At 41.6% G+C, this 20,680-nt stretch overlaps 1 long non-coding RNA gene across 1 annotated transcript in view; it reads left to right on the top strand.

Annotated features, from left to right (window-relative positions):
* LOC139599817 (uncharacterized) overlaps window positions 1-20,680 on the top strand; it is a 132,233-nt gene that overhangs the window by 101,909 nt on the left and 9,644 nt on the right. Inside the window, exon 2 of the long non-coding RNA XR_011682312.1 lies at window positions 9,309-9,408. This is a non-coding gene — a long non-coding RNA (uncharacterized lncRNA). The remainder of the gene's footprint in view (window positions 1-9,308; window positions 9,409-20,680) is intronic.

The raw sequence follows: 20,680 nt of genomic DNA, 5'->3' as shown, positions 1-20,680 counted from the left end.
TATCATATAATTGGCATCTGTATTGCCTCAGGACTGAATCAATGTAATCCAAGACTGCAGCTACATAAACTTCCCCTCTCCTATAAGGGAAAGTTTTCTTTGGGTGATGGTAGGCTGCAGAGCCATGATGAATTGCATAAATATTTAACTATTTTGAGGCTGAATTGAATAAGAAAGACTTCATTAATTTCAATGGTATCTTAAAAATTTTATTTATTTTGGTTTGGAAATAAAGATGAAAAAAATTAGGAAGAAAAATAGATATTCTACTCATGCATTTCTGTATCACTCTGCTACAGAGAATTGTTTTTATAGCAGTACTTTTGCTATTTATCTCAGATGCAGATTTACCAGATATCAGGACAGAAAAAGTGGGAAGAAAAATGTCCTTGGCACAGCCTTGTACAATCTTGTACAATCCTCAAGTGCCCCACATCACTTGAGGCAGTAGCTGGCACAGGCCTGTCCCTACTGCTGTCTCCTCATTATCAAAATAGCTGGAGAAAGCACAAGACTTCTGGATATACACCAGAAGGCATTTTCAAACTCTTCCTGTCTATTAGGGAAAACAATGGATTTTAAGAAGGCAATGAGGAAGGAATATTTTAATCGGGTATGAATATCCATTGCATAGTACAAAGGGTTTAAAGAACATTCCTGAAAAGTGGTGCCATGAAAGCCCTTCTGCCACTGCCAGACATGCACTGTGACTTTCCAAGTTAGGGTTTTCCTCCTTTTACATGATGTCCACCAGCCCATTCTTATTTGGTGTCATATTTTGCACTCCATCCTGCTGGATTTCCTCACCCATGTTGGTGCTCTTGTTCTGGCCCTGTCTGCAGCTCCTTGGCTCCCACAGAGCCCAACACAGTTTGCTTTGCTATCTGTCCAGTTATCCTGACAACAAACTCCACCAAAGCTGGCTGTGTTTCATACTGAATCCTGCAAATGCCTTTTATTGGGAGTTTACAGCACCCCTTGAGCCAAGCTTGCTTATGATATCTGTATTTAGGACCTGTGTCTCTCCCAGGCATGGATACCCCCTCATCTCTTGCTACTTCTAACTGCAGAAATCTTCTCTCCCTCACAACCCAGCTTCTCACAATTAGGTCTAAAAGTGACCTTGCCTGAGCTGATGGGCATGGGCAACTCCACAAAGAGAAAGAGCAAACTTTTCTGCAGTTCAATTCAGCTTGTTTGCAATGCTTCAGCTCTCCATTTCCCAGGAATAAGAAGGAAAACTAATCAAATAATTCCAAACATATAATCACCACCATGCAAGCAGACATTGCCTTTAAACCCTCTCCCATCTACTCTATCTAATCCCCATATTCCTACTGACATAAAATAGACTCCACTCTCCTCCCAGGACTGTCAGAATGGAGGAAGCATTCAGTGATGGGGATAAAGGTGGGAGCAGCCCTTACAAGGTTTCTCTCCTTCCCTAAGAGGTATCACCCTGCATCATTAGGGATTGAGAATTGCTACTTTAAGATGAGCTGCAATAAATTCTGTCTTGATTATTGCCTCATTTCGGTTCCAAACTATCAATATCAACATATGGCTTAAACACCAGTAAAGCAGAACACAAATCCATGGATAACTTCCTTTGTTGTACAAATGTTAGTGAAATAGAAACAAAAAAGACTTAGTGATTGACATCTTTGGAGAGTATTTTAAAGTCAGTGTTATTCCAGTAGTATCTAAACTGCAATAACAACAGTAAATTTGACTTAATGGGAGACAAATTGGCAGGTGAGTACTCTGAATGTGGATTGCTGTATTTTTTCCCCTTCTGGCTGCTGATGGTTACCATGCTGAATCATAGGAATTTTGAGGTCTTGGTAGTTGTTTTGCTCATTTCAGTCCATGACATCCCTGACTTATGCCTCAAATCTTAAGATTTGTAGAAAATCTTCATTAGGCTTAAAGGTGTTCCACTTCAGTAGAGTCTTTGGCATAAGCAGTGTATCAGATGTCAAAGGAAAATTAAGAGAATAGTTTTGAATGTTCCATGAAACCTCTGGAAAGCCAGATAAGACAATACTCAGAGGTAGGAGGAAAAGGCAAAATGCACAGCCTCTTTATGGTGGCTACATGATAACTCATCAATAACAGCCTCCTATGCCTTCTTTGGGTCCTTGACACAGTTTTTGCCCTGTGCTGTAAAATAATCCTGAAACTAACTCAGCTGTAATCTTAAATCAAAGAAGAACACTTGGGAGATAATAGTTCAACAACAAAAAAACCCAAAATCCTTAACTTACATGGAGAATCAGCATGCACAGGTATCTCCTTTGAGTCCAGAAGTACCTTGTTTGGATCTGCAATTTTTTTTTTTTTTAATGTGAAAAGTACCAGTAACTTTTTATACAAAAAACTTCTTAAAAGAAGAACCTTAAAAGATGGATCTGATCACTTGGACTCAGTAACAATCTTCCTAGGTCATAGAGTATTTTTAATTAACCTGATGTTCCAGTTATATTAATTACCCTTGTAGTTCCAGGTTAAGGCAATATTCACTGTTTCCCCACCTCAATTTAAAAGCAATGATGCTTTGCACATCACACCACAGTGCTTCTGTTATTCCCATGGCTCAGGAACATATTGAAAAAAAAATTCTGTAAACACATGTTTAAACTGGGAAGTATTTTCAGATGAAAGACACTATGGAAGGGGAACGTCCTCTCAGAAAAAGGAGAAAAACCCAAACCCTAAAATGAAGTATCCGTGAGCATTACCAAAAGTTCAGCCTTACCACTAAATACAGCCTTTATAATTGCCTGCTGAATGAGAGCAGGGCATCAGCACTCCATCCTATATAAAGGGTGATGTCTGTGCACACCATTTGCCTATTATTCCTAAATGGAGAGTCTGAATGCAATTTGAGACCATCTGAGGCAAAAAGGAGAGTCCATGGCTCAGTGGCAGTCTGGGCTCAGCAAAGCTGGCCTGGGTGGGGCTCCAGGCTAGCAGGGAGCTGCCAAACAAGATCACTGAGAGAGCAAACCACGCTGGGAAGTGAGTCTTACAGGCTTTCATAGCCCATACACTCTTTCATTAAATAACTCTGAATTGTCCCTAAGCCAGTCCTAGAGAGTTAGTGGTTTGGTAGCCAGCCAGCATCTTGTTACAAACTTTCTGGCACAAACTAGTAATGTTTGTAACAAATTATATGGATGTGTTAACCTATGGAATTTGGAAACACTTGCTTAGAGGTCCCAAAAGACGATGAACTTCAGTACTCTCACAACTTATGTCATGAAGATCTTTCCCAAAAAAACATCATCAAGACTTGTACTCAAGAAATAAACCAGAAAATTGTATGCTTGATTAACTGCTGCATAGTGTCTTTTTATTTTTCCAGATAGTGGGATATCCATAAGCAGGTAATGAGTGTCTCATGTATATATGAAAATACTTTTCCTCTGGATTGATTATAAAAATTTGCATTCACATGGCAAAATTCAAAGATTGTTGCTTAATAGCAATTTGTAATGTAAGTCACAGGGTGCTGTTTTTCTACATATTTTCCATAATTGCATGGATAAAGAAGAAATTCTGAAAAGGCTGTTTTAAGACAAAAAACAGGCTTCCTGTCAGTAGACAGATGCCTTACTGGACTCTGTGGTGTCCTCAGTGGAGCTCCAAAGGCTCTGTACAGTGGTAAAATCCATGCTAGGTCATGCAGCTGCATTCTAGCGCCTCTAGCTTGGAAACTGGGTTTGGCAAATTATTGTAGCTATGACTGAATTTGGGGCCTGTGCCCCTAAAGCACTTGTGACTGTCTCTTTCTCAAAAGAGAAGAGAGTTTTCCTGAAATGAAGACATGTTATAAAGCATTCCCTATAATTCTTGGTACAGTAATTTCTTCTGAGTAGGAAGGACAATTACTCTCAATCATCCCGGCTAGCTGGGGGCACTTGTCCCGATAGCCAGGCCTCAGGCCAGCGCCTCGGGCAAATGCCCAGCGCTACAGCTGCAGGCGCTGCCTGGTGCGGGACGAGAACGGTTATGGGCTGCGGCCAACTGGAATGAGAGGGTGCTCTCCAAATGGGGTGAAGCCTGATTTATTACAAATCCAGGGAAGACCAGCAATCAAAGAAACCAGGAGAGGGGTTACATGAGCTTATAAAGAGTGAGGGAGGCAGGGGTGGAACCAATTCAGTAGCGAATGGGAATCCAGAGGGGAGTGGGGTACAGGGGATTGACAACAGGAAAACACCAATCGTGACAACAGGAGGGAGGGGCTCCGGCCCCTAAACCAATCACTCTGAGCCCTAGGCAGAAGTTTCTAGAGGAAAAGGTGGTGGCAGGGAGTGACTGGCAGGGCACTGGGGTGGGGTTGAGGAAAGGATACATTTGATCTCTTGGGAAACTGGGGAGAAGATTAAAAAGACACAATGATCATTATGACAACTGAGGTGAAGTTAGAGTGACAGACATTAACAGGGAGGGGAGGGAGAACCAGGGCAGAACCATTATAACACAGGGGAGAACGGAACAGACCAACTTACACAAACAGAACAGTGTTTGGAGGCCACCATGAGCATTGGAGCCCAGCTTGTGTGCTGGGATTTGAGGTTTTGACTTTGATTTGACTGGAGAACTGGTCAGTGTCCACCTCACTGCAGCTTGTGAGAAAAGGCTCTACTGCCCCAAAGCCATGCTTTAGAAATAGTATAGTAAAGGTATCCAGAGTGTCTCATAGTACCTTCTGAGGCAGCAGGAGAGTTTCAGAAGGGTTCTTATGGATTTATACAAATCACTCAAGGCTCAAACAAAACACATGGAAATGTGGTGGCATTTGGTAACATATATTAAGTATTCTGATTTATCCCACAGCAAAGGTAGGCACTTCTTTTTGTCATCCTATTAGTCAATTATAGTTAGTTATTGATATGATGCAACTTTATATGGCTTTTTATGTGGCATATGTAGTTGGGGGTTTTTTGCGGTTTTTTTGGTTGCTTTTTTTTTGGGTTTTGTTTTTTTTCTGTTTTGATTTTTTTGCTTGTTTGCTTTTTGTTTTTAAATTTCTGCTTGTAGAGGTCAGTAGATGTAATTATTTGTGTGGCTAATTCATGAGTCATTGTTTAAGAGATGAGGATGATGAGTCACTTTGACAAAAGCTATTAATAGGTGCTCAGCACTATATTTTAAGGTCTTGGAAGAATTAGTCCCCTTTCCTTTCACAAGTAAATTTAATGTTGTAAGTCTTTTACTAGGTTAGCTGTTATGCCAGAAGCACATAATTCACAGGATTACCCTCTGTGAACAAGTTAACATAAGAACTAAGAGAGAGTTTTGAATAAGACCTGACTTACACAACACATGCGAGAGGATACGTGACCTAGTGATGGTGTCTGGGAACCATCTCCTCTCTCTTTCATTTTCTTTTCTTGTTCAGCTTTTTTCCCCTCCCCCTGTATTGCACATGGGCTGTTCATAGTCTCAGGCTGTGCTCATATACCCAGAGTATGGACAAATGCAAGTGCCTCTTCTTGGACCTGAGGGTGGGCAAGGCAGCTTTTGGCTGCATGTGTCAGGAGTTCCATCAGTGCAATGCTGCTGCTGAGATGACTCATTCTTTCTCCCTGTGGGATTTGTTCACTTGGGATATGCTGTAAACTATGCTGGGATGAAGAAGAGATCAGTCTGGAATTCTCAGGCGTTGAGCAAAGTCTTTGTTGGTCCTTGTAGATCTACTTTTTGGACTCTTGTGTGCAGGGACTGCATCCTGTGACTGCAGCCCACTGGAGAGCTGCACAGACCTGCATAAAAACTTGTGCAGGAGGGACATCTGCCATTGGCCTGCTACACCCCTGCTTTGTGAAGGCCAGGCCCACCCCAGTATTAGCTCAGGTTTCTCAGAACCTGTCCAGCAAAGTGCTGCAACCTTCCAAGGCCAGAGCATCTCTGTGAAGCTGCCTGGGCAGAAGTGCAGTGAGCAGCCAGCAGGGCTGATCGCTGCCCATGACACGGCACTGCTGAGGTCAGGGGGAGCACTGGGTCCAGTTCTGTCTTTCTCAGCACAAGAGCAGGATCAACCACACAGAGTGAGCCCAAGGGAGGGAGCACCAGGATGGTGGGGGGCTGGAGAGAGCGAGGTAGAAGGAGAAGCTGAGGCAGCTGGCTTATTTTAGCCTGGAGAAGGAACAGCTGAAGGGAGATCTCCTGGCTGCCTGCAGCTACCTCTTGGGAAGCTGAATCCAGATTCTCATGAGAGATTCACAGTGAAAGGGCAAAAGGCAACAGACAGGGCTTGGAAGACAGGAAATTCCAGTTAGCTATTAAGAATTTTTTTTCACTGGAAGAGCAGGAAAATGTGAAGCAGATTGGCTGGAGAAGTGCTGGAGTCTCCATCCTTGGAGGTGCTCAGAACTCAAGAGGACAAGTCCAGAGTAAGCAGATTTAGTGCAGCAGATCTTGCAGGTATTGGATTAGAGTAACTACTCCAGTTCTTTCTACATAATTTTTTTTTTTATTTCTATCATACATAACAGACCAGCACTGTTTCAAAACCAGCCCTGCACTGCATAGGTTCAGGTGTGTGACTACCACTCCTTTCCTTGTCAGACAGCATTGAATGAGTGGGAGAGGAAGAGCATTTCAGTAGATCTACCTGAAATTTCTTAATGGAAAATCCTAAACTAGCAGACAAATGGAACTCTAAAACAAAAACACACCAAAAGAAAGATAAAGTATTTTAAATTGATCAACATTTTGTACAATTCTGTATAGAATTGTTAGTCTCAGCTTATGTTTCCTTTTTCTGCCCTTTTTAATTACTGAACACTAACCCAAATTCTTGCATAAAAAAGTCAATGTGATGCAGGTGTAGAAATGTGAAAATATTAAAATGACTATTCTTCTTTCATTTCTGCCCCTGGTTTAGGAGCATTGTGATGTAATCTGATTTAGGACTTTGAGACATTGTCTAAGCCATGCTCTGAGGCAGATTTAGACTCTTTCAGGAAATGTTCTTCTCTCTGGTAAGTTTTTGTCAGAGATCTGCACACAGTTTGCTAATTCTCTTCATGCCACAGTAAACTTCAGTGAAGTCAATAGCTACTCTGGCAACAAAGTAGAAAGGAAAGAGACTCTCTATTTTCAGAGCTCTAAAATAGCCACTGATCCATCCTTTGGAAAATACTGCTCTCAGGGGGGTCTGGTGAAGTGGTGTTGGGTTTCCAAATGGACAGAGAAACAGACAAGTGTATTCTTGAGCATTTCATGCTGACTCTCAGTGAAGTGACAAGGATGGCTTTCCTGGAGGGCTGGCTAGCTATAGGGGTGAGATTAAAGAGATGACTTTACCCCTCCTAAATTAGGTGCCAGAGATTACAGCCTCTCCTGTGTCAGTGCCTGCTCACTGGAACCTCTGCTGGCACCGAGCTCTGCTAATGTGGTGGCAAGCCCTGTCACCAGGGTCCCCTGCCACTCCAAAGTACGGATTTAAAGGCAATCTTGAATCCGGAAGGGAAGAAGGAAGAGAGTGTAATGCTCTGCCGTTTCAGCTGCTAATTGTGCCCAGATTAGTTAATTAGATAATTAACATAAGAATGCTCTCTTTTCATATTAGAGCATCATACATTTACAATAGAGCTGTTCATAAGTAGAGTGCTATGCTGTGGGAAACACTAATTAATTTTGCAAATTTGGACCTTTAATTGCTAAAGTGCTGTGCTTTCTCAATGTTTGTTTTAGAGTAATGTTAACTGATTACTGCCTGTTTGGAGAAGTATTTATTCTCTCTGCCAGTTGGACACATTCCTCTTGCTGTGCGACCAGAATCCCAGTTTATGTGCAATATTAACTGCACTGCACTTCAGAGGAGCCTGCAAGAGATGAGATTATCTGTAAACCCAGCTGACATTGGACCCAGTAGCTGCAAAAGCAAAGCAGCCCATCATTTCCAGTTAGGACACATCCCAGTCATATATCTCTGCAGCCTGCATACTCGATTATTGGAACAACATTCATCCTGGCTTCAAAGCAGAATCTGGAAAAACTGCAGCTGGCAGATGCAACCACCTGCTTCCTTTGCAGCAGTTCTCAGAAAACATCAATCCATGTACCAGGCACTTTGCTGGCTCCCTAATGATCTCTCAGTCAATTTTCAGGGCCTTGTGCTGAGTTCTCAGAAGCACTTATGTGAGCTGGGGAAACATCAGCAATATCTGCAGGGTCTTGATGGTCTCCTCCTCAGACTCCAGCTCCTTCTACCCCAAGAGGATTAGATCTATGGGCAACTCTGCAGCACCAGCACCATCCCCTCCACTCCAGGAGTAATTCAACAGTTATTGAACCAGAAAGAAAGCAAGTCTCAGTGGGATTCTCTTGCCCAACAACACCTGCATTTGCTTGCGTAAAGGGAGACGTGGGCTTGCTTCCTTCTCCAAGGCTTCTTTATGCAAGACATAAAAATTTTGAGTTAGGAAATTGGAGCAGAGTTCTTCACTATCCCTTCCCCACCTAGCTAGGGTCGTCAGTTGTGGCCAGTTTTGTTCTGGCGTGTATGGGGGCACAGTGATCCCACTCTTGACTATCATGAGGAAACCCAAAAATCTCTAAATTAGTCTGTGTGTTCTCAGAAAAGGTCTGTGTGTTCTCAGAAACACCTTGAGGTGAGATTTAAGACTTTTTTTTTTTCTTCTGGCTGACATCTGCAGTAGAGCTGTAGATGCTGGTCCAAAATGCTTACTATGTTGCATAGAGGGCTTAGCTGCCTAGCTCAGGGATATTGAGACTAATCTGAACAGAAGATGTCAATGTTCAGAACTTTCTGAATCTTTTGGTGAGTGAGAGCTGACTCAACTGTATAAAAGTCTTACCTGTGACTAATCACTGGCTGAAAAGTTTCAAGTTAGCCACTCATTCAGCAAATCTGAGTCAGCAAAACTCAGATACCGAAGCTGAATACGGGGATGAGCTCTAAAGAAATGCTTTCAACCTTTTCCACTTGCTCAACTAATTTTTCCAGTAGCTTAACCAGCTTCAACAGGGGAAATAGAACAGAAAACAATAGAAACATATGCTGAATAAATGCATGTGAAGATATTTTTAATATGAGCTTGATCATTTTGAGAAATGAGTGCAAATATTTCCATTGTGATATTGTCGCACCTTAAACCTTAGCAGCACTCCTGGAAGAAGGGGGAACAAGAAGAAAATATGTCATTAATTGTGGGAAAAAGGGTGTGGAAAGGAACCTTTAGTAGGGGAGGGGCTGTATGACAGTGGAAATTACATGATACATTTACTTGTTACTCTTTGAGCCTAAACTGCTGCTGTTTTCATTGTAGGCTTCAAGTTGCTGCAATCATTCATTGAGGTAACAGTACAAAGCTGCCAATTTGAAAACAAGACTTTGCTCAGTAGCAGAAGAAAATGAGAAATTCAAGGGTAAGTCTGAAGATTACAAGGACCTTGAAAATCCTACAGAAATTGAGCCTTTTAATTTAAGTAAGAAAAGAAATTAAGGTTCAGATTTTGCTGTCTGCCTGCTGAGTTAGTCCTATTGATTCCGGTAGGCCACACATTATTAAGTACCATAACAGGTTTTAGATAATTACAGTATTCATCCCTTGGGTAGTATACTTTTTAGGGTTTATGTCTTGAGTTTTATCCCCTAGATTATTTCTGGTGCTAGGAATTTTTTCAAGCATGAAAAGACTGAACAAAATGTTTCAAAGAAGCATCTTCAATGCTTTTTTTGAGTGCAATTATTTGGTCTTATGTACCTTGTTCATCCAGTAAGTTCTAATTTTTTTTGAAACCTTTACATTTCTGAACCAACAAGGTTCACATTTGCTCTACTGAGGGGCAGGATATGGAACCCATCTACTTTTTTCATTATATTCTGAAGATAGGTCTGCACCTAATAATACAGTTTCTGAATGGCTGCTTTCTTCTGACTTTTCCTTTACTCACAGAATTTTCCTGAAGCAAAGCCCTTCACTTATTCCAGCTCAGTGTTTACTGTGCCACCCAGTAATGTTTTCCAGTGTTTGCAGGGATTTTGGTGTTTTGAAAACATCCTCCATAATCTTTGGAAACTTGTGCTGGTTACAGTAAAGTCATCTTTAGGCATGGAGGTCAGAAAGCAGCAGAAGACAGCCCTTCTGTTTGTATAGCAGTTCCACCAGGCAGAGGTTTCTGCAGCTGGGGGAAGTTTAGCTGGATTCCAGCACTGCAACATCTGCAGAATGCACTGCCTGACTGCAGGAAGGCTTGAGGAGATGATATCTTCTCCCTCCTGCTTTCTCCCCCTGGTTCTTGCATGTACACACGTATGTGCACTCCCTGTTGAAACACAGTTCAGCTGCTGTGTGTGTAAAAGCACTAGTCTTGTCTCTCCTGAGATTATTCATTTCCTCATGTGCATAGGCTGTTTCATGTAGCAAATGATGCTACAAGGTGCCCTGTTTGTAGTAATGCCCACAGGAGACACTTTCTGTGTTTCTAATCAAGGCAGCCTGTGCAAGAGGAGCAGAGTCAAAGCTGTTGCTTAACCAAGGCCACATCTCACGGGGGGAACCTCTGTTCCTATTGATCTGCTGAGTTTGGATGTAAATTTTTTTCCCCTCCACCATTTTAGTACTGTTGATAGCATTAGTGTAGGCTAATTTAAAACTAACATTAAAGAAAAAAAGGCTTTGCTGGTGTAGCTTAATTCTTGGGGAGGCATAGGCAGAAGCACAGCTCTATCAACAGGAGCTACATCACTACAAAGAGAGTTTCCCATCTGGGAAGAATGTTTTCCACTTCTTGGTGTCAGTGAAATTTGAGTGGGAGTCCTGCAATTATTGTGGGAGTATGGGGAAAGATGTAGCCATGGAATTAATAAGGTGTTAGGATGGAAAGCATGTTCTAGCAAAGGATTGTCAAAAGTATTGATGACTGAAGGTGAAAATACAAGGCAACTCAGAGTTAATATTTTGGCAGAACATTTCTGTATAAGTTGCAGGCTATTTATGGCAGCTTCTCAAGGAATTAGTGACCTTTGAAGAGGTGCTGAAGTGGCAGAAGCAGCAGAGTGACATTTGTTGTTTTCTGTAGTACTGATTCAGACACGCAATGTTGACTTTATTGTGACATTCTCTTTCAATATAGTTTACTCAATCACAAGAGTGCCTGGGCAACTAAATATGTGTGTGTGTGTGTGTGTGTGTATAAAAACAGGACAAAGGTATACTTTGAGAAGTATTGTTTCCTAGCCAAATATTGGATATGTGTTAATTGTTAATTCTACTTTTTTAATTCCAGAAATTTTGTTGACTTGAGAGGGCTTTGACTCAGATGTTGAACCAATGGAGAGATGCCCACTTTGGTACAAATATGTTGATGGAAGAAGTTGCCATTCTCATGTACTCATCACTGTCTGCAGGGGTGATTACTGTCACCAGCAATTTCCCCGTTAAAGTCACTTAAGCTATCTTAATTGATTTTTCCTGAAGTAAATTAGAGTGCTCTGACAGCCTGCTCTGCCAGGCCTCTGATGAAGGCTGCAGCCTCCAGAAGGGAGGTGATTGAACTGGCACTTTCGGATCTATAAGAGGAAAGGAAAGATGGTTTTTGTCTGAACCCTATCAGATAACAATTCCTGATAACTTTTCTTAGACTTTTAGATTTTTTTTTTAAATTTTGTTGTTATCTCTAGATTATAAACAATGTAATGCACCATGCTCATTGTGTTTTTTAATGCTATGTCCACTTTTAGCTATGGCAAAATTGTTTTTAATACTTGTCCTTTAGAAAATTCTGTGTTGTTGAAATCAAAATGTCCTTCACTTCAAGACAGTATTGATTTAAATGAGATCCGGCTGTGAAAAATGGCTTAAATAGAGTTGCTATAATGTGTTATGAATTTTCTGGAATAGAATAATGTAATTTATCATTTTAATGTTACTTCTTGAAGTTTTGCTTTCATATTTCTGCTGAAAGAAAACATTTTGATTAAGCAGACAAGGGTTGACCCAAAATGCCTCCTTTTGATTAAGAAGCTTTAAGTAACAAAATGCCTTTGTGCTGATTTGTTGTTGGACCAACATTACAAATTGCAGAATTGCTATGAATCTGTAAAAATGTATCAGAGTAGGCACATGGTGTAGGTGACCTCTCTAGGAAGGAAACCCTCTCTAGGTTTCAAGTTGTAAGTCCCCAAAATGAGTGTGTTAAATTATCAGGATGGCTAGTTTGATAAAAATTCTTGTGCGGACCCTACTGTTGTGCAAGCAGTTTTATACTGTGATGTCACTGAAAGGTTTATTTCTGTCCTAGCTTTATTGGCTCCATCAGTAACTTGAATAGGGAGGTCTACAAAAACGTCAGAGAGGGAATTTTACAGGGGCATGCAGTGATAGGATAAGGGGTGATGGCTTTAAATTAGATTTAGATTAGATAGAAGGGAGACATTTTTAACAATGAGGGTGATGAGGCACTGGAACAGGCTCCCCAGAGAGGGAGTAGATGCTTCATTCCTGGAAGTGTTCATGGCCAGGGTGGATTGGGCTTAGAGCAACCTGCTCTAGTGGAAGATGTCCATGCCCACAGTGAGGTGTGGGAATTAGGGCCAGCTACGTCTTTAAATCCCTTCCAGCCCAAACCATTCTATGAATTAGCTCCATCAGTAAAATCCAGATAAGCCTCCCTATTGTGTGCAAAGCCTGTGCCTGAAGAAGAATGCAAAGTTTGATTCTGGTTCCATTTATTTGGGAGAAAATATAAATTAATGCAGTTTTTGCTCACCTTTTGGCTGCATTCCCTTGTAACATATAAAGTGAAAGACAATAAAGATGCAGTAAAGTTTCTTTACAAAGAGACTGAAGGTAAATCCCATATTATTCCAAGTCCTCTGAAGGCACAAACTGCTGCTCTGAACATGTTGAACCCTTGTTTATTGTGAACTTCTGATGAAAGAGAAAGGAGTGTGGCACTGGGCATCCTGCTGTGCAGAAGGACAACACAAATGACTACAACACTGAGAAGACAAATGAGCATACAGAAGGGCACATTAGTAATTGTGACCCCTCATTACTAGGCACTGTCCTATTCAGTACCATAATTTTGGTGGTAATTACTACTAATTGTTTTAATTTCTCCCTCCTGAGCTTTCTTAGAGTTCATACCATGAGGTCAGTTTTTCTTGGCTGCCTGCAAATATGATAAATGTAAATTTTATTTTTATACTTGAGTCAGGACTTTGTAGAAATGCTTTCTTCCTCTTTGTGCAAGTAGAGAAAAGAGGCAGGAGAAAATGCTAGAGGCTCCACTGCTTTGCTTTGATCCTTCTCTAAGAATTATTAAAAGTGAAGCCTCTAAGTAAACAACTGTAAAAATTAAATCCCTACATGGAGCTTGTGGGAACTGCAGGGCCTGCTGCAGCAGCTGTCTGACATTGTGGCGTTACCTTCGTGCCCAGGTTATGCAGAAGGAGCAGCAATTTCACCTGCACAGTGCTGAGGCAGGCCAGATGATTTCCATGCTGTGCCAGAGTGCTGCAGAGCAGGGGCTGTGCAGGGCTCCTGTTCCTGCATCCCTTCCCCAGCTGTGACTGCCAGGGTGCTCCTGCCCTGCCCACCTGGGCCTGGGAGCTGGGAGAAGGACATCCACTTCTACCAGGGCATGAGCAGCAGCAGCCTGCTGGGAATGAGGATGGATCCTTCATTCCTAGCTGTCCTTCTGTCAAGGTGAAAGGCTTTCTGAAATGCATTTCCATACAGGGAAAAAAAAACCAAAAACCCAAACAAAAACAAACAAAGAAGGAAAAAAACCTCCAGTGGCAACTACATAAATTAACTAATGAGCAAAGCTGGCAAAGCAAAGCTTTCTGGCCTTTAATTTAATAATTCAGGGGCAGGGAGTGGGGGTCAAAAGGGAGCTAGATGAAACTGCAGAAAAATTCTGGATCCTATTGGTAAGTTTATCTTTAAAGGAAGTTTAGAAAAATACTTTGGCTTTGTCTTTGTGTTTCTCTATCTTCTCAGTTAAATTGGATGTTTCTATGACATTCTTTTTCACTACAAAGTAACTTTAATTAGCTCTCCTATGGTGTAAGCCTTTCCAGCTTAGAAAAATACAGTTACATTAAATGTCCATGTTCTCAGGCTTGCAGCTGCCTGCACTTGTGAGGCAGTCATGGAAAAGGAAAAACAGAAAATTGAGGTGGGAGGAAGGTTTTGATTTGGACTCTTCCTGGTGGGAACAAGTCATTAAACAAATGTTCCATTTCCAGATTTGGAAAAATTACTGAGTATATTTTGCAGAGCTGCTTTAGAAGCAGCTGAGCAAGAGCGTGGTATCTCACCAATAGGTATTGCCTCTGAATTTTAGGAGAGGAAGCAGTAGACTATGACTTTGAAAAAGCCAAATAAAGGCCAAAGGCATGTTTTGGCTTGCCAAATAGAAACAACTTCAATCTAAATCGAATGGATTCCTTTGAGTTTTTGTTTTATGTTCTCTTTTTATTTTCACTCTTTGAAAGAGAAATGAAGAAAATCCCTAAATCTGTGGACTGGCAGAAAAATAGCTTTTGCAGGCAAAGGACTGATATTAGCACATGTGGGTACTGCTGATTTCAGTAGGAGTGCATGGTTCAAACAAGGACAAATTAATATCATCAGTTTTTATCTTTGGTGCAACTGGGAATTCCTGGCCATCTGATTATGGGCTGGCAAGACTTTTATGGAAATTTATCAACTTGCTTTGAAGTTTTCCAAGCTTCCACTTGCAGAGTGAACATATTGATAAGAGGTCTCATGGTACTGTGTTCACACATTAAAATTATGTGCATTGTCAGAGCAGCGAGACTGCAGTTTAAAAATTGTGATAATGTGGCTTCAACCTGAGCTCCTTCCCCTCCTTGCATTGGGCCTTCCAGGAGACACTTTGCCTTTCCCAGGTATTTGACAGCTGCTATCAAGGTCAGAGCTGTACTGAATATTCTTTCATGGAAAGTATCCACAGACAAGCCCAGTTCTAAAACACAGCAAGGAGTAGACTTCGCCATTTATATATAATTTTCAAAAATCCTGTGTTCCACAACAGGTTTCTCTTGCTTCAGAGACAGTATGCTTCCAAATTTCCTGAAAGCTTGCTTTTATAATCATGTAGTGAAACCAGAAATTTCCCACAGCAGAGTTTACTTCTTCATTTAATGGTCACTGCCTCCCAAATCAAATTTTTTTTATAGAGGAGGACACACAAATGCCTGGAGTATGGAAGGATTCACAGCTGTTCAATAGGATGGGGACATTATTAGCAACATACATATATAGAAAATAGAGGCTATTTTATGGAACAGACAACATGAACTTTACTGCTGTTGGCAACAGATTTTTTGGAAGCAAAACATAGAGTCTTCCTAAACCAACACAGATATTGGCATCTGATTCCATTAATGTCCCAGAAGTATCCCACTAATTTACTGTGATATAGCTATTCCTATTTTCCTGATTCTAAACTACATCTTTCATTGCCTAATTAACCAAAACTCCATGAGAATGAACAAATGCATCATTTTGCTGAAGTCTGCCCAGCTGTCATCTGTAACTTCTAACCCAAGTAAACCTGAGTTAGGGCAAATTCAGAATTGTTTTTTGGGATAAAGCTTATCAGAATGGAAATAAGCATCTCACTCAAAGTTATGGTCAGTCTGGTGTGTTCTGTACTGGGTTAAAAAATTGTTGGGTGGAAGGATTTCTTTTCCTTGCCTTTGGATGTGCTCCCAAGGCACTACATGGGATTCCCTGGGGCTCAAGGAAGGCCCTGAAGAGGCAGGCACAGGCTGCTGGCAGCACCTGCTTGCCCTTGGGACCACAGGATGGGCAATCTGTACTGAATACTGATGGGGTCATAAACCCAAAACAACACACAGCTGGGAGGAGAAAAAAATGGCTTTGTTGTTATTGCCCTCTCCAACCGTACTGGCTTGGATTTTGGGCTATGCCTTAGCTGCAATGCTTTGGAGCAGAGGAAGACACTAGGCAAGAGCTGATGTTAAGCTATCTTTAGGCCCCATCAGTTCTGCCTGGCTGATCTCTCTTCCAGCATTAGACCAGTGTCAAGAAATCCTGATTTCCTGCTCATCCTGGCCCTGGAGAGCAGTTCTGGGAACTGTAATCTGCTCTGCTGCGGGCGGAGGGCCAGCCCAGGCATTGGCGGGGTGTGCACAGCTTTCTCCAGCAGTGAGTGATGTGGCAGGCTTGGAGCAGGGAAAAGCAGTGCTGGGGGCCACACAGGGAGCTCCTGGGGCTCTTTGGGCTCTCCCCCTCAGGGCACATCATGCTGGTTCTACTTCACTGCCCAGGGCAGCATCCAGCCCCCATGGCCAAGCCTTCCTTTGCTGCTAAGAGACCTTTCCTGCCAAGTGTTGTCCCCAGTCCCAGCTGCAGCATTGGTGGAGGCTCTCTCCAGTCTGCCCAGGATGTGCTGGGACCAGGCCTGCCATGGTTCAGGGCTTGATTTCAGGGTTTGGTTTCTGTTCTGCTGTTGGAATAATGAAAAGCTGCTGGGGAGAGGAATGAGAGGTTGCTTATCATTTTTCAGCTGACAGTCCTCAGATTTCTCTTTGTACATTTAAAGAGTAAACCCACTGTGATACAGGCTATTGTTATTCATCCAAAAATGTGGAAATGGTACATCTTTGTTTAATTGGAAAAAACCACCAACATTTATATCTTGAAACATTCATCAGCTGCTCAATGAGACAACTATCTGCATGGCTTTTCTCCCAAGAAGAAATTAAATACTTCATCTTAGAAAAATCCTGTAAGCCTGTTTACTGCTATTTTATACCTAGATAAAGAAAATAACTTCTGATTGTCTTTAGATTATCCCAGTTGACAGTATATCAATGAACATGTCGTTATCAGATTATAAATGTTGCTATTTTTATGAGTCTTGCAGTCCTGTTTTTGCCAACCAGCACTGTCTGTGTCTCGGCCGACATCTCTGCATTAGCTCTGTGCCTTCCTTACAGCACAGCATGCAAAGTTTTGTAACTGCCTTGGCTTCAGCAGCCATTAGCAGCTCTATTGCCTGTATGAAATGATACTCTGGGATGTATTTCTTTACTCTGCTGCAGTGATATCTGCACATGATGACTACTTGGAGACAAAGAACCATGTCAAAAAGAAAGAAGCAGCTTCAGAAAGTTGTGGGAAAATGCTACTTTGCTCTCAGCAAAGAGTGAGTTTAAAATATCTAACTGCTCCATGCTGAATACATGATAGGACTGCTTCCAGAGAGGAAAAACTATTTAGTCCTTGCAGTGGATATACAAGACCTTAAGGCAAGCAGACAGCTTATGGATCTGACTCTGAGGAGCCAAAAGCACCCTAGCAATCCCATAGAAGATTTCTATAAAGTTTTTCATCTTTTTGGAATACACAGTCTCTGCTATTCATTTGGTGTGCAGAGGGATTGAACCCACAATTCAGAATACAACTGAAACACCAAAATTTTGCAGATATGGAAAAAAATAGGTAGCTATATATGTAGATAAATAAAATTTATAAATATAGATTTTAAAACAATCCATGTAACCCCAGCCAGCATTTCAAGTAGGTTGTCCATCTTGACATTTGAGCTTCTGAACACTATGTTTGACAGAACACCAGGTCCCCATTTCCCTGCATCAACCCCTGCTTTGGTCCTTTGCCAGGATGGCAACATTTAGAAATTTCACAGCTGGCTTTCCCTATGTTATGTGAAACATTTGCACTTGAAGAAAGAAATTATCTTGACGTCACTGGGATATAAAGCAAATGTTGCATTCATGTTACTGGTATAGGTGGGAAGGAAATATTATTTGGAGTCCAGAAGTGAGGGAGAGAAAGGAGGGGAAGGGGTTTGTGTCAGGCACCGACTGCATTACAAAGGCATTAGTGACAGGTGGGGACAGCATGCACAGAAAGAGAAAGAATATAAAATAGCTAGTCACTGGTTTTACCACAAAGGGCAGGCCTTGGCAGTTTCTGCTACTGAAGAGAATTAGACAGAAACAGTCTCCCCAAGCATCCTATGATGCCATCTGGCTTATTACAGAGGAAATCCCCATTGGCAGTCTCGGTTTTTTTCCCTTCTTTTTCTTCACAACAACCTGAATGAGTGCCAAGATTATTTCTCTCTCTCATGCTCCTTCTCTTTGGCATTGAAACATCATTCTGTAGAAAAGGGAAATATGCACTGCATTGGCTCAGATGAAGGCAGCAATTTAAGGAGCAGGAGCCTTTGCAAGCTTTGAGATGGAAGCAGGGCTGATAAAGGAGATTAAACAAGCTGAGACCCTTTTGATGAACAAACTGAACCATCTTGGTGCTGAAAAAGTAGAGATATGGTTGATAGCTCTGATGTACTGTCTGTGCTTGCCAGGAGAGCTATCTATTTCCATTATTAGCCTAAAGGGTGATGCAGGCAATGAAAGTGAGTCACCAAATAGGAGTTCAGGTGAGATGAAGGTAGCGTGAGCAGGGAGCACCTCTTTGTTACAATTCTTCAAATCAGCCACTGCGGGTAATTACTTTGTCACCTCCTTGTCCTTTCTGCAAGGTTTCCTTTCCTGAGATTAGCAATGTGCATGCACAACAGTGGTCTGTATCTGACAGACAAAGAGACACAAGTAGTGTGGTTAGTTTTAATTATTTTTCAGCGAAACATCCACATTAGATGCAGAATGGAGCTGATTTAAATTACAGCTTGCCTGAAAACTGTGATTGACCTGCAAAAAGGTCCTACCATGTTTAAAAAGATGATTATACCAGAGGAAAGTGTTGAATATTTTGCCAGACACTGAACATTAATTCTTATCCTAAATACCTAGTTTTGTGTGTGTGTGTAGTAACACATGCATATACACAGAGCTAGATTTTGTATATATTTTTTTATTTTTTAAATATCCTTTTTTCTAGAAAAATAACTTGTTTTGTGAGTTCCCCATAATCTCAGTAGTCTTTTCATTGCAGAAATCTTTGCAATGAAGAGCAGCTAATAGGTTTTTTTTTGCAACCTAGTAATTTTCATGTCAGCTTGAAATGTTAGTGAATATTTTGTAAATAATCTAGTGTACATCTGGGATGTATATATGTCCTCTATGGAAGTCTGTCCGTTATTTTCACACTCTGGTAAGGTAGGACACTTGCTCAGTTCTGGCCCTGATATGATGCACCTTTCTTCAATCTTTTTTATTACCCTATCCTATTTAATCTGTGGGTAGAAACAGAGCAGCCACATCTCCCCCTCTCCTTCTGCTTTTGTCCAGTCATAAAACTAGAGATCTGTCTCTCAGCCATGCTGCTTTTTAAGATTGTACTTCAATTGCATTATTGTTGTGTTTTCTTCCTTCTTTCCTGCAGTAAAAAAGCCACTGAAGTATTTGCTTTAAAAATATAGAGCTTGTTCAAAGTGGTTATGTTGTGGGTAAAATGACCTATTGATACCCAGCCATCTGGGAAAGGGGTGTTTAACAAACATAGGAAAAAAAGCAGAGCACTCAGCAGGTTTGGGAGAATGGTATCAGATGTCTGCAAAGCAACTGTTCTTATGTTAACACTGGTGCTTCCTGGCTTTGAAGTGTACTGTAAGTGCATGAAGTGTATTGCCTACAGTCTAGGGGGTTTTTGCACTTTCTATTTCACAGTGGAAGTTTCTATTATTCCTGTTATCATGTAACAGCCATATCTAAATTCAGAAAATATTATCAACGGTTCCAGGACGAAAAATCTTAATTCTGTCACAGAAAAAGGAAAGAAAGGTTAAAATAGGGGCTCTCAGGTATTACCAGGAGCATCCTACTGCTACAAGGAAAAAAAAAAAAGTGGTAGAAAAGGGAAGAAATTAAAAAGGGAATTTAGTATTGGGTGTGAATAAGAAAAGATGAGTTATGCTGTTTCCTGACAGATTTTGGTTTTGACTTAAGATCCACATATTTTGTTTATTAAGAGTGTTTTCTATTGTTATAAATATTTCTGGCAGTGGATTTTAGCTCTTCCCTGGGATACTTCACCTACCTGTGAGAGGACCTGGCTATATGCACACAGCAAATACCTGGGGCAGCTGCATGAAGCCACTGAGTGGTAGCTCTGTGCAAGCCATTCACCACTCCTGCAGAACTGAGAGAAGCCTAAAACCACTCACAGCCAGAGAGACTGAGGTCAGGATGCAGAGGTGTCTTTGAGGACATGCCCTTTATGGCCTCTGTGCAGGACAACCTCTCAGTGAAGGGACTGAAATATCCTTACAGAAAACTCTACTTTGCAAATCTCAGCAAACTGTGATTTGATGATCTCAGCAAAGGATGGCTTTGTCTGCAGGGCTTGGTTCTCCCCCTCCACGAGGTGGATCCTGCTGCCAGCTGAAGGCATTGACTGCCCTGGGTTTGTGCTGCTCGGGGCCAGGCACTCCAATCTGCATTTCCAGGGGTGCAGCTGGAGGGCACAGAAAGGAGGGAGAGTGGGCAGAGAGCACTGGGAGAGACCAGAGAGTTGGGAATAAAAGACCAGAGAGTTTGGAATAAAACTTTCTGCGGCCTGGCCATCGATCTTTATGCGGGTGGCCTCTGCAAGGGAGTGTTTCCCTAGACCTCATCCTGGTTTTTTCCAAAGGGAACTTTCCCAGGCAGTTTCAGAGCAACCCCCCACTGATGAAATGGGGGGGATCAGTCACCAAGACCAGTGGG

This window comes from Agelaius tricolor, unplaced genomic scaffold (genome assembly GCF_023055355.1).
Source record: "Agelaius tricolor isolate 1412-34295 unplaced genomic scaffold, bAgeTri1.0.p SCAF_24, whole genome shotgun sequence".
Classification (NCBI taxonomy): Eukaryota; Metazoa; Chordata; class Aves; order Passeriformes; family Icteridae; genus Agelaius; species Agelaius tricolor.
The sequence above is the reverse complement of the archived record's forward strand: the minus strand, read 5'-3'. Positions and strand labels throughout refer to the sequence as shown.